We start from the raw sequence: 11448 nt of genomic DNA, 5'->3' as shown, positions 1-11448 counted from the left end.
TATCGGAATTCCCTTGGTCTCAATTTTGGAAAATGAAATTAATGCAACCAAAAATCCAAAATTTTATCTGGAAATTAATTCATAATGGTATTCCTACACTTACCAATATAGGAGTCCGGATCCCTCATATAAATCAGAACTGTAGGCTCTGTGATTCGGGTACTTTAGAGTCCAGAGACCACCTCTTTGGAGAGTGTCCTTTGTATCATCGATTACTCCAGAAATTAGCCATAGAGGACCTACAGTTTATCAAACAAGATCCTGTAAATACTCTTAAAGTAATACTTAATGATAAAAATTCTAGAATGGAAAATTGGTACAAGGTTACTTACATGATGTGGTTCTGGTGGAAATTAAGAAATAACCTTCATTTTCAAAGTATATCACCAGATCTGAACAGATGTTGCTGGAGTATTCGAGAAGAATTAAGGTATGTTCATCTACAAACTCCTCCTTCTTCTACTAACCAGCAGGAACAAGATGATAGATGGAGGCCTCCTCCGGTAGGTGTCCTGAAGATCAACTTTGATGGATCTTTCAAAGAAGATCATGCTTCTTGTGCTGCCTTGCTAAGAAACTCGGATGGAGTTATCTTGAGTTCCAGAGCGAGCTTGATCGAACCAATATCACCTATTCACAGTGAAATTGCAGGGTTTGAGATGGGATTAACCCTAGCGAATGAACGGCAGCTTACCTCTTTTATAATCGAAGGGGATTGTAGGGTTTTATTGGAGTTAATCGGGGCCGCTGATCCGGAAATCCCATGGAGAATCTCGGACAAAATCAACGGCATTCGGTCAAGTATACAAAATCTACGGTTGGATATTAGCTTTTGCCCCAGAATCAATAATAAGGACGCGCACATGTTGGCGGCATCAGTTTTACCCTCCGTTAGTTAAAATTTATGTTTTAGCCCTTCTCAGTTGATAATTAGTTACATTTCACCCTTTATTGAACTTTTTAAGTTTGTATTGGATCTGAATATTGTAACCTGGTTTATTTATAGAGAAATTCAAAAAAAAAAAAAAAAAAAAAAAATGTATTCCACTAAAAAGAAAAACAAAAATTAAGATTCGAATTCAGATACTTCGCAGTATAGTGACACATATATTATTATCCTTGTCTATACTTAATTTTATTTAGTATTAATGAAACACTTATTTTACAAAAAAGAAAATCATAAAATGAAAGCATGATTGCATAAATCACTATTTTTTTTTCTCGCTTGAGTAAGATATTAACACATATGCCGTTTTGGGGAATATGTTTTCGGAAAAATTCATTTTTCTTCTGGACTTAACTAGTAAACTATGAAGTACAATATTTTCATCTAAAAGTACAAGGGTGCTTCTAAAGGCACCGAACCAAAAGGTTGTTAGCATCCGGAAATTCTATTGACCCGAGTTCTCTATAAGCACCGGTTTTTAATGTGGGTGACGTTCACCTTCGTTTGCTTCTTCCATCTTCCTCCATCTTATTCTTCCAAAACAAAAAGAATCACAATTAATTTTTCAAAAGGTGTCTCTCTATCACCATCCATGGTCATCAAACTCATGACATTCAATTTATATGTTACTTCGGGTCATACGCGACTGATACTACTACATGATTGTTGTAACGAAGATGGAATTAAAAGCTTCTTCCAGGAGGTCCATGAGCTCTACATAAAGATTCTTCTAAATCCTCTCTACTTGCCTGGAACTCGCATTACTTCATCACATTTACATTTAGATACCAAGGTCAGGGCCCTTGCAAGAAAATATCTTTAACAAATTGCTTCACCGAAGAAGATGGATGAATCAATATAAATGGGATCAGATTTGCTTGTAAGTTAGTTTGGCACTTTGGCCAAAGAAATAACTTGGTTAGCCTTCATTCTAGTACCCTATTTGCGTTTGAAATTGTTGGACAATTTCTCTTCATCAACCAGACATCACTAATGAGTAAAAGAATTAGAAATACTTTTGAACATGTATACCAGACTTGTGCTTTCTCAAAAAATAAAAATAAATTCTCCCGACTCTCAAACAAAATAACAAAAAACTAACAACACTACTACAAACAAAATGACAAAAACTACTAATTTTTGGATTGAAGAACTAGGTCAACTTAGTTTACCTCTTTATCAAAGACTTATTTCCGCCATGAAAGATCGAGATCTGAGTTCGGATATCATTGAAAGAGCTATAATTTCTTATTTTAAGAAATGGATTCCAGGCTTATCCCGTTGGAATAGAAAACAATCATCAACAACAACTTCTTCTTCAACCATCTCAGAAGTTTGAAATTGGGATTTTTGTTGGTTTTGTGAGAGATGAATGGAGGGGTTAGAGTTAACTGAGAAGGACCGGTGCCTACATAGTTGGTTGGTGCTAATAGAGAAATGAGCGGTTGGGCGTGGTGCTAATAGAGATGGATGCTAAGAGCCTTTTGGTCTGGTGCCTTTAGAAGCACCCAAAGTACAAATAATAGAAGAGATATCTACAATTTATTCTTGGTTTTTAGTGATTTTGTACTATTGACTTTGTTTAAAAATCAAATAAGAAAAGAAAAGGATATTACTGTGTTTGATTTTGTTAGATGCATCTTTGTTGGTAGTAATCATATCTTTATTGATGAATAAGATGTCATTCTTGTCCCCAAATCCGATCTTTCAAATCCTTTTCATTGCCATGTGGGTGAAATTTGTTTCTTGTTGTGAAAGTATCAAACCATTATCCTTTGTCAAAAAGCACTCCACCAATGCCTCATTTTCTTTCCAAGTAAAAAAGGAAATATGTCAAAAAAGGAAGAGGAAATTTGTCTTGATATATATACACATACACACATGACACACAAATATATATATATATATATATATATATATATATATATATTATAAAACACAATGGTTTTTTTTGAGTTCGACCGTAGAATTATCTTTGGATATTCGTGTCTCTCCAATTGCCATCTCTGAAAATTTCCAAACGCAAGTCGGAGAAAATCCTGTCAAAATTTTAGGGACATGTATTAGCTGTCCCAAATGTAATCGGGCGAAATTATTCCCAAACTTTTTGGGACAGATGACATTTGTCCCAAATAATGGTCAATTATAGGGACAATAAGAAGCTGTCCCTACATAGTATTTGGGACAGAATTGATCCGTCCCTATATCTATCCTGAATACTATCTGGACGCCAGTCACTGGGACAGAACAAAACCATCCCCAATGTACTATTTGGAACGGTTTTGCCCCGTGCCTATTGGCTATATTTTTTGTAGTGTCAATTGCGGGTACAGTAAAAACAATTAACTTATCTACGTGTTATTGAGAAAATCATGAGATCATTGGCAGGTCGTTTGACTATGTTGTTGTTGCAATTGAGGAAGGAAATGACCTCTCAACTATGTCAGTTGAAGGTTTAATGAGTTTATTATGCTCCCATGAACATAGGATGAAGCAGAGATCTGTTACAGGATCTATAAAACAACCTTTTCAAAGAAAATGTTTAAGAATGTTGGTTCTAGTGGTGAAGAAAACGATGATAAGGAATCAAAGAAAAAGGGAAGGTATGACAAAACCTAAAGTGAGATGTTTTTATTGCAAAAAATTTGGTCATTATAAATCAGAATGTAGAGTTTCCAAGAAATATTCTGAACATGTTAACTTTGCTCAAGTAAAAGAGGGAAAAACTCTTTTGTTAGCTTTCAGAACTGATCACGATGATTATTCGGTAGAAGATAATGGAGTTGGAGTTTGGGATTGTTTAGTTGAAAAAAACATCAAATAGGAATCAATATTGATGATGAGACAATAACTCCAAATTCTCCATTAATTGAGAAGACACCTATTTCTCCTTATAATGATGCTTCAAATTTTAAATTACGCTCTAGTTCAACTCGTACTCGAGTTATGCCATCAAGGTTTAATGACTATGTTGAAACCAAATATCATGATGATTCCAACAAATGGTACTTGGATGTAGGATGTAGTAACCATATGTTTGGTAAGAAATAACTATTTTACTAATTAGATGAATCAGAACGTGAAGATCTGAAATTTGAAAACAAATCTGAATTATCAATTGTGGGTAAAGATAATGTTATATGTTTGAAAGATTATTCATATAATCAACTGACGTCTATAATTTTCCTAGTTTGAATAGGAGTTTATTGAGTTTGGGACAACTTTTCAGGATTGAATCAAATGTGGGGTGAATTCAGCCATGGGTTTGCAGATTGTGCCCTTATCACTTTTGAAGAAGCAGTAAAAAACATGGGGTGAATTCCAGTCATGTATGATGAAATTCATTCAATTGAAATAAATGATACTCGGGAGTTAATTCTCTTCTCGCAAGAAAATGCCCATTGGGGAGAAATACTTCTTAAAACCAATTACAAACCAGATGATTAAGTAGACATATTAGTTCTGAAAGAATACGAATAAAAAGTAGATTGATATGAAGTTTTAAGTTGAAGAACAAAAGGATCAGAGATCGATTCAGTTTTCAAGCGGAAGATCATAATGGTCGTTAAATCTTTTGAATTTATGAGCGGGTGTTAAATTTTGGCAGCGGCTTTGGGGAATAAAGAAAATTCTTTGGGGAATAAAGACTTAGTACCTTGACCACACAATTTCTGGTAACCCAAATTTACATGAGAAGTTCATCTCCAAAAGTTGATTCAAGTTGTTCTGCTTTCTCTGTTGCATATACCCTAGATTTTTCACTTGCTAGGTAGGGTAAATCTCTAGGTTAATAGTACCTTCAACCTAAAATGAAATCATAATAGAGCTATAATGTTGAGTACCTTAATTCTCTTATGATTCCTTTAAAAAGATCTGCAGGTCTAAAAGCTACTTCGGACTCAAACTTGACATGTCTAAAGCTTTTGACCGCATTGAATGGAACTATCTAGAAAAAATCATGACTATCATGGGTTGCTCTTCTCATTGGATCAATCTTATCAAAGCTTGTCTCAACTCCAGCACTATGGAAGTGCTCATTAATGGTTGCCCTGGATCTGCTTTCGAGGTTAGTCGAGGAATCAGGCTAGGTGACCCCCTCCTCTCCCTTCTTGTTCGCTATTGCCATGGAAGACCTCAGTCGTATGCTGGAGAATAACAACCAGAACTCTTTCATCGGTTTTCCTATTCCCAACTCCGATCTTACCATTAAGCACCTCTTATTTGCGGATGATTGCATTATTTTTGGCCAAAATACTCTTGAGAATGTGCACAGTCTCTAACAAATTCTGAAAGAATCAGTGAGGCCTCCGGTAAAATGATAAACTATGCTAAATCCAACATCTTTTTCTCCAAAAACTCGCACCCCAAATTTAAAAGGATGATCATTCGTAACCTCAAAGTCCATCAATCTTCGTCCGGAGATAAATACCTTAGCACAAATCTTCTCATCGATAGTAACAAAAATCAAGCTTTCAAATCCCTTCTCACCCAAATTAAGTAAACTCTCCAAGTGGCAAACCAACCTTCTCTCGCAAGCTGGTCGCTCAATAGTGATCTCAACTATTGCAGCGGTCGTTCCCCAATTCCAAATGCAGTGCTTTGCCATTCCCAAAGGTATTTGTAACAGCATCGACTCCTTACAAAGGACTTTTTGGTAGGAAAAATCTAAAACCTTCCATACCATCAACTGGTTCGCAATTTGTCAGCCACGCAAATTAGGAGGACTAGGGCTTCGACTTCCTCTCCTTGATAATCAAACATTCCTCAACAAACTTAATTGGCGGCTACACAATAATTCCCAATCCATCTGGGTTCAAGTTTACAAAGCTAAATATTTCCTGAAACGGCTAAACCCTCCCCTCCTAAAGCTAACCATTCCTGACCTAGAAAGCAATAGGCAAACAGTTTAATCAAGTGGCCGGTTTAGTCTTCTGGGATATCAACAAAGGCACTAAAATCAGTATCTGGCACGATTTCTGGATCCCGAACGACCCTCCCCCAATCACAAATCAGAGTAACTCTAGCCTCGACTGGGTTGTCCAGCTCATTACGAATAATACTTGGAATACTAACTTGATTAATAATTATTTTGACAGTGACACTTGCAGCACGATTTCAAATATTAATTTACAGTCTGATAAGGAGGACACAACAAAATGGACACTCACTAAATCAGGTAACTTTTCGATCAAATCAATGTATAATTATTTGAGAACTTGTAGCAATAGACCTATGCATGACTGGTCTTTCGTATGGAATCTGAATATCATACCACGTATAAACTATTCATTTGGAAATGTTGTACAAACAGTCTACCAGTAAGAGACAAAATTGGTAGTTATATTGGTAACATCTACTTGTATTAACTGTGGCGATAATGAAACTTTAGACCATGTGATGTTACACTGCAATTACGCTAGAGCAATTTGGTTTCACTTTCAGGTTAGATCAGAACAATTAACCACGGTAAGGCAATGGATTCAGCAATGGGAAAAATTGGATGAGGAAATTACTACTTTATATGCTAACATCCTATGGTTTATCTGGAAGCTAGGTGCGAAAACTGCTTCACCACTAAGAAACAAACTCCTTTACAGATGATCAATCGCATTAACAATACGACAACCACGCCACTCAAAATTAAATCCATACTAACTAACAAATGCAAGGAAAAACCACGACAACAACAATGGAGACCTCCATCGACACCATTTCTTATAGAACCAGCAGGAATAAGGTGTATTATTCATGATGACGAAGCAAATTTTATCGTAGCGGTAGCAGACAATGTCAGAAGACAAAATGCAGAAGAATGTGAAAGTCTAGCTATACACTACGACATCTTATGGGCAATCCAACTTCAAATACAACATGTTCAAATCGAAAGCGATAATCAAAATATCATCAAGTACATCAATAGTCAAAACGTCAGTTTACATTGGCAGTCTAGGCAAATCATCTAAAAGATTCTAGATCTCAAGAATCAGTTCACAGATATCATCTTAACCTATGTGCCTAGGGAATACAACTCCAAAGCCGATGCTCTAGCTAAATGGGGAAGAAATAATATTCAGAAAAAAATATGGAATGTAGTACCATCTTTTCTTTCCGCTTTAAATTAAGGATTTCATGTAAGAAGATTGTGGTTGGTTTATTCTAATATATCTTATCAAAAAAAAAGTTATCTACCTTTATGTCATTTCAAAGTGATGGGGGAAAGTTGACTTCAGTAAAAGGATTTGATCATTGTTAAACATGGAAAAATAAAAACCTAAAAGTTGAAATGAAAATGCTTTCACGGTGTATTACTTCTTTGTAAGCTGGAGGAGGTTTGTTTGCCACACAATCTGTTCTCCTTACTTCCACAAACTCCAGTTTCTTATGAATCATTCATGCCTTATAGTGCTTAGCCTGTGCTACTGAACAAACAATTAGCATAACATGATTTTTAGTCACAGAAAGAGGGAAAAGGTTTTTAGAGAGAGAGAGAAGACAAATGGGAAGGTCTTGGTGGAGGAGTTTTTTTAGGAAGGAAGGTGAGTGGGCGAGAAAGACCAAGATGGAAATGGTGGTGGCGTGGTGGGGAAGGTGATAGAGAAGATCAAAATTAGGGGCAATGTTTGATCAATTGAATTTTTGGATTAAAATAAAATATGTCCCCGAGAATGTATAAAAAAACATGGATTCCCTAGAGAATTTATTCTCCGGAGATTATTCTTTATGCCCCAAAGTCGCAGCCTAAATTTTTCTTTCGTGAGATCATGTTGTTAGTAGTTATAGTTAGTGGGTTAAAATGTGAGTCTGTAAATAAATCATCGCCTGTAGTTTAATTTTAAGTCAAACAAGTCAAATGAAATATTCAAATTTAAGTTTGTCTTCTTCGTTCTCTTTCTTTGTGCAAATTATATTCTTTTATCGTTCGGAAATTACACACCACCCTTTTGAACTTAGTCCAAACACTTGGACAAAGTTTAGGTTAAATCCACAACTAAACCAATGAATAATCACAGAAAGAAAGGTTTCGGATGACTCTTTAACTCTTTCTTTAGCTCTACCTACTGGCTCTCGCACTCTCTCCCCAATAATTAATGATTGAAACACAAAATCAATCAAAATAGTATAGAACCCTAGAAATGAATTACAAAATTTTTAAAAAATCAATGGAGAATATTCACAAATCAACGGCCAAGATACACGCTCAGAGCATCTTTAAGGCGATCTTCCCATATTTGAAGAGACAATTAACATTATTTCAAGAAATTACATAGAAGTTTTCATTCAAAAAAGTACAAACCAACTAATACAAAGCTTCTTGTTTTGTTTAATTTTAGTGGCATTTTCTTCGGAACAAAGTGGAATTTGGTCCACCAACAAATACCATTATGATGTGTACCACTCGAACTTTCCCAAATATCGATCTAAGTCGGCAGTCAATGGTATAAAGATCTTACTATTGCATAGGTGGTGAAGTTTGGGTCTTCAAGTCTTACTTGCAGGGTCTTTCCAAAAAAGAACGGTCTTATTTGCAGGGTAATTAGATTAATGATGTTGAAAATCCAAACTAGTCTACTCACATTTTCTCTTGGTGTCTGGGACTGCTCGGCCTAAAACAGTCAAAGCGGTCGCTTTACATACGAACGTAATTAAGATTCTCATTTTGAATATTGTGATTTAAATATGATTTAAGAATTCATATCATCCCATACATATTACTAGGCATTTTATTTATTTATTTATTTATTTCTAACATGCATCATATAACTATAAGCCCTAAATTTTTTTATTCTGTTTGAAACCTCCCAAATATTTGGACCGACTGTGGATGCATTTTTTTGTTGCAAAGGATGCATTCTTAGTAGATCCAAATCTTCTTCCCATTATACTAATTGGTCTAAATCAACCTATCCACTAGTCATCAGTATAACCATAATTGTCAATTTACATGAAACCAACATATAACTAACAATCTAACCATGCCCTACGGACTTAAATAGGATCAAACTTTCAAAGATTTGTTTTATTGTCGCAGCTTGTGTGGACAATTGAGCTTATTCCACACCATAACTTCAAGGGTTCATACAGGGAGAAAAACCCAATAATTTTTTTGTATTGAAATAGACATGCACTAAACATTGATTAATGACCGACCAAGTGAGATTTCCATGTTCAATTATTCGTTATATTTTCACTACTATCCAGTGTCACATACGAATCCCGGTTTTAAATGCAAAACGAAATAATCACTTGGCTAGCCAGTTTGTAGTCTGATGGGCTCATCTTAATATGAGATTATAATTTTAAGTGTAATATTCGATATTCTCAACAAAAAAGAAAAAGAAAAAAAGAACGTGTAATATTCCATAGGAAAAATTCCACTGGATCAAAGTAATTTGATGGGTTATTTCCCAAATAGCTCCCAACTTTGTGACCAACTTCCTGTCTAGCCCCCTACTTTATTAAAAATACCTAGATGGCCCCCTTCTTCAGATTCCGTTATAACACCGTTAATTAGTCGTCATCTCTCTCTGCCACCTCATCTTCTCGCCACCTCATTATCTTCACCGGCGAAGGTCGTCGACCGACTAATTTTCTAGCCGGCGACCTTCAAATATTGAAATTTTTTTTTAGATTTTTCCTCTTTTTCACTCTAATTTTTTTTTTAAAATAAAAAAAATCTCTCATCTCTCTCTCTTTAAAAACTCCGTTGAACAGACCTTCTGCTGTTCATGAACATATCAGACCCTCCGACAGTTTTTAGAAAGAGAGAGGAGAGATAAAAATAATTTTTTTTTTAATGTTTGAAAGTCGTCGGCCGGAAAATTGGACGGTCGGCGTCCTTCGCTGGTGAAGACGATGAGGTGACAGAGAGAGGCAGTGAGTTGGATGAGAGAGAAGTGATGACTAGTTAACGATGTTATAATGGTAACTGAAAAAGGGGGTCATCTAGGTATTTTTAATAAAGTATGGGGCTAGGCAGGAAGCCGGTCACAAAGTTGGGGGTTATTTGGAAAATAACCTAATGTGATTGTCCCTTAATAATGTGTGTCAATTTATTTCCTTCAAAGTCAACAATTGGTTGCCCAAGTCGTCCAATGTGTTGACATATACTCCAAAATCCTAGAAGTAACATGTTCGATTCCCAGAGGAGGTGGTTTCCATGGTTTATTGAACTTGAGTTTTTTATTTATTTAACCTTTCATTCATCGAAGAACAGAGTCCACAAATAGTGACGGTATATCAAGGACTACACAAATAAACTGAACTTGAAAGGGACAATAACGCAAGTTGCAGATAATTTGAACTTAAAGTGAATGTGCTAAGTCAAAACGCGCCTGTGATGCTTGCGCTTCTGATGAATTGAAAGGTAGCTTGTAAGGCCCGGATTCTCCCGTATGTACGCTTGATTTCATTCCTAAGTCTCCGAGGAGTGTCATATAAGCCGTCCGAGGAGGAAGATGTCAATGCTTTGGAATCAGTCTCCACTGTAGAAAAGTGGAAACCCTTGATCCTCTACTAAATCTAAACCCAAACTCCACCGAAATTTAGATTTCGAACGAGCAGTAAGGAGACCCTAAGGATTACAAGAAGGCGACAATAAAAATAAAAAGACCCTAAAGGTCACAGATTATAGATCCTATAAGATCATCGATAATAATATTAAACTTATTAGAAGAAGTTAAAAGTTGATACTAGAATTAATACCAATCCGATGAAGAGGTTACTTTGTCAAATCCCGTCGTGTGATTTATTCTTGAACCCAGTTCTTCGTTGTTGTTTATGAACGAACCAGATCCGAAGTCCATCTTCTCCTCTCCACGAACCACAACAGTGTAAAGGTCGAATATGAAACCTTTCAAGTGTCGGAGATAAAAGAGAGAAGATGATACACAAATGAAGAGAAGTGAGTTTGATGAGGGGCAGAGGACTATAAAATTGAGAGTAACCTTTAATTTGTTTTGTGTCTCTCATGTTCATCTTCAACCGATGGTTTATAATACCCATCCATCTCTCTCTCAAAGAGAAAGAGTAGCTTCTAATTTAAACCTAAGACATAAAAACTTAATCCCATTCAGAACCGAAGGGGATTCCAGCGAAGGAAGGGCTCCTTCGCCGGAAAGACAAACAAAAACTAAGATCTCTCTCTAGAAAACGGTTACTGGAAGTTCTCTGAAACCCAAAAATCTTTTGAACTTGGGTTTTTAAGGTATAAATAATATTGTTGGGCTTTAGGCCATAGTTTAGTTAGACTATAGGCTCGTTCTTTGTAAGGGTTTGAATTCGACAGTTTCGTGCTTATCACATCTTTGATGTATCACTGCCAATGTAATGACTATCGTAGATCGTAGTCAATTTTCAAAAAAGAACACTTCCTTCAACAAAAGTTGATATTTCTTTTATGAAGCCGATACATTGATTTTCTTGGAATTCTGATCTCATTGCCTAAAAATACTTACGGAGATGGTGAGAAGACTGATATCTTCAGACTATGACCAAACAAGAAA

General features: G+C 35.8%; 1 long non-coding RNA gene across 1 annotated transcript; it reads right to left on the bottom strand.

Annotated features, from left to right (window-relative positions):
• Positions 1–661, bottom strand: LOC147544790 (uncharacterized). Its single transcript, XR_015223709.1, has 2 exons — positions 333–661; positions 1–239 (listed from the first exon to the last, which is right to left on the bottom strand). It is a non-coding gene; the product is annotated as an uncharacterized LOC147544790 (long non-coding RNA).
• Positions 662–11448: the final 10787 nt, after the last annotated feature.

The sequence above is a fragment of the Eschscholzia californica genome, unplaced genomic scaffold (genome assembly GCF_041429995.1).
Source record: "Eschscholzia californica isolate CP2 unplaced genomic scaffold, dmEscCali1.0.p SCAF_4, whole genome shotgun sequence".
NCBI lineage: Eukaryota > Viridiplantae > Streptophyta > Magnoliopsida > Ranunculales > Papaveraceae > Eschscholzia > Eschscholzia californica.
This window is presented reverse-complemented; position numbering and strand designations above follow the sequence as displayed.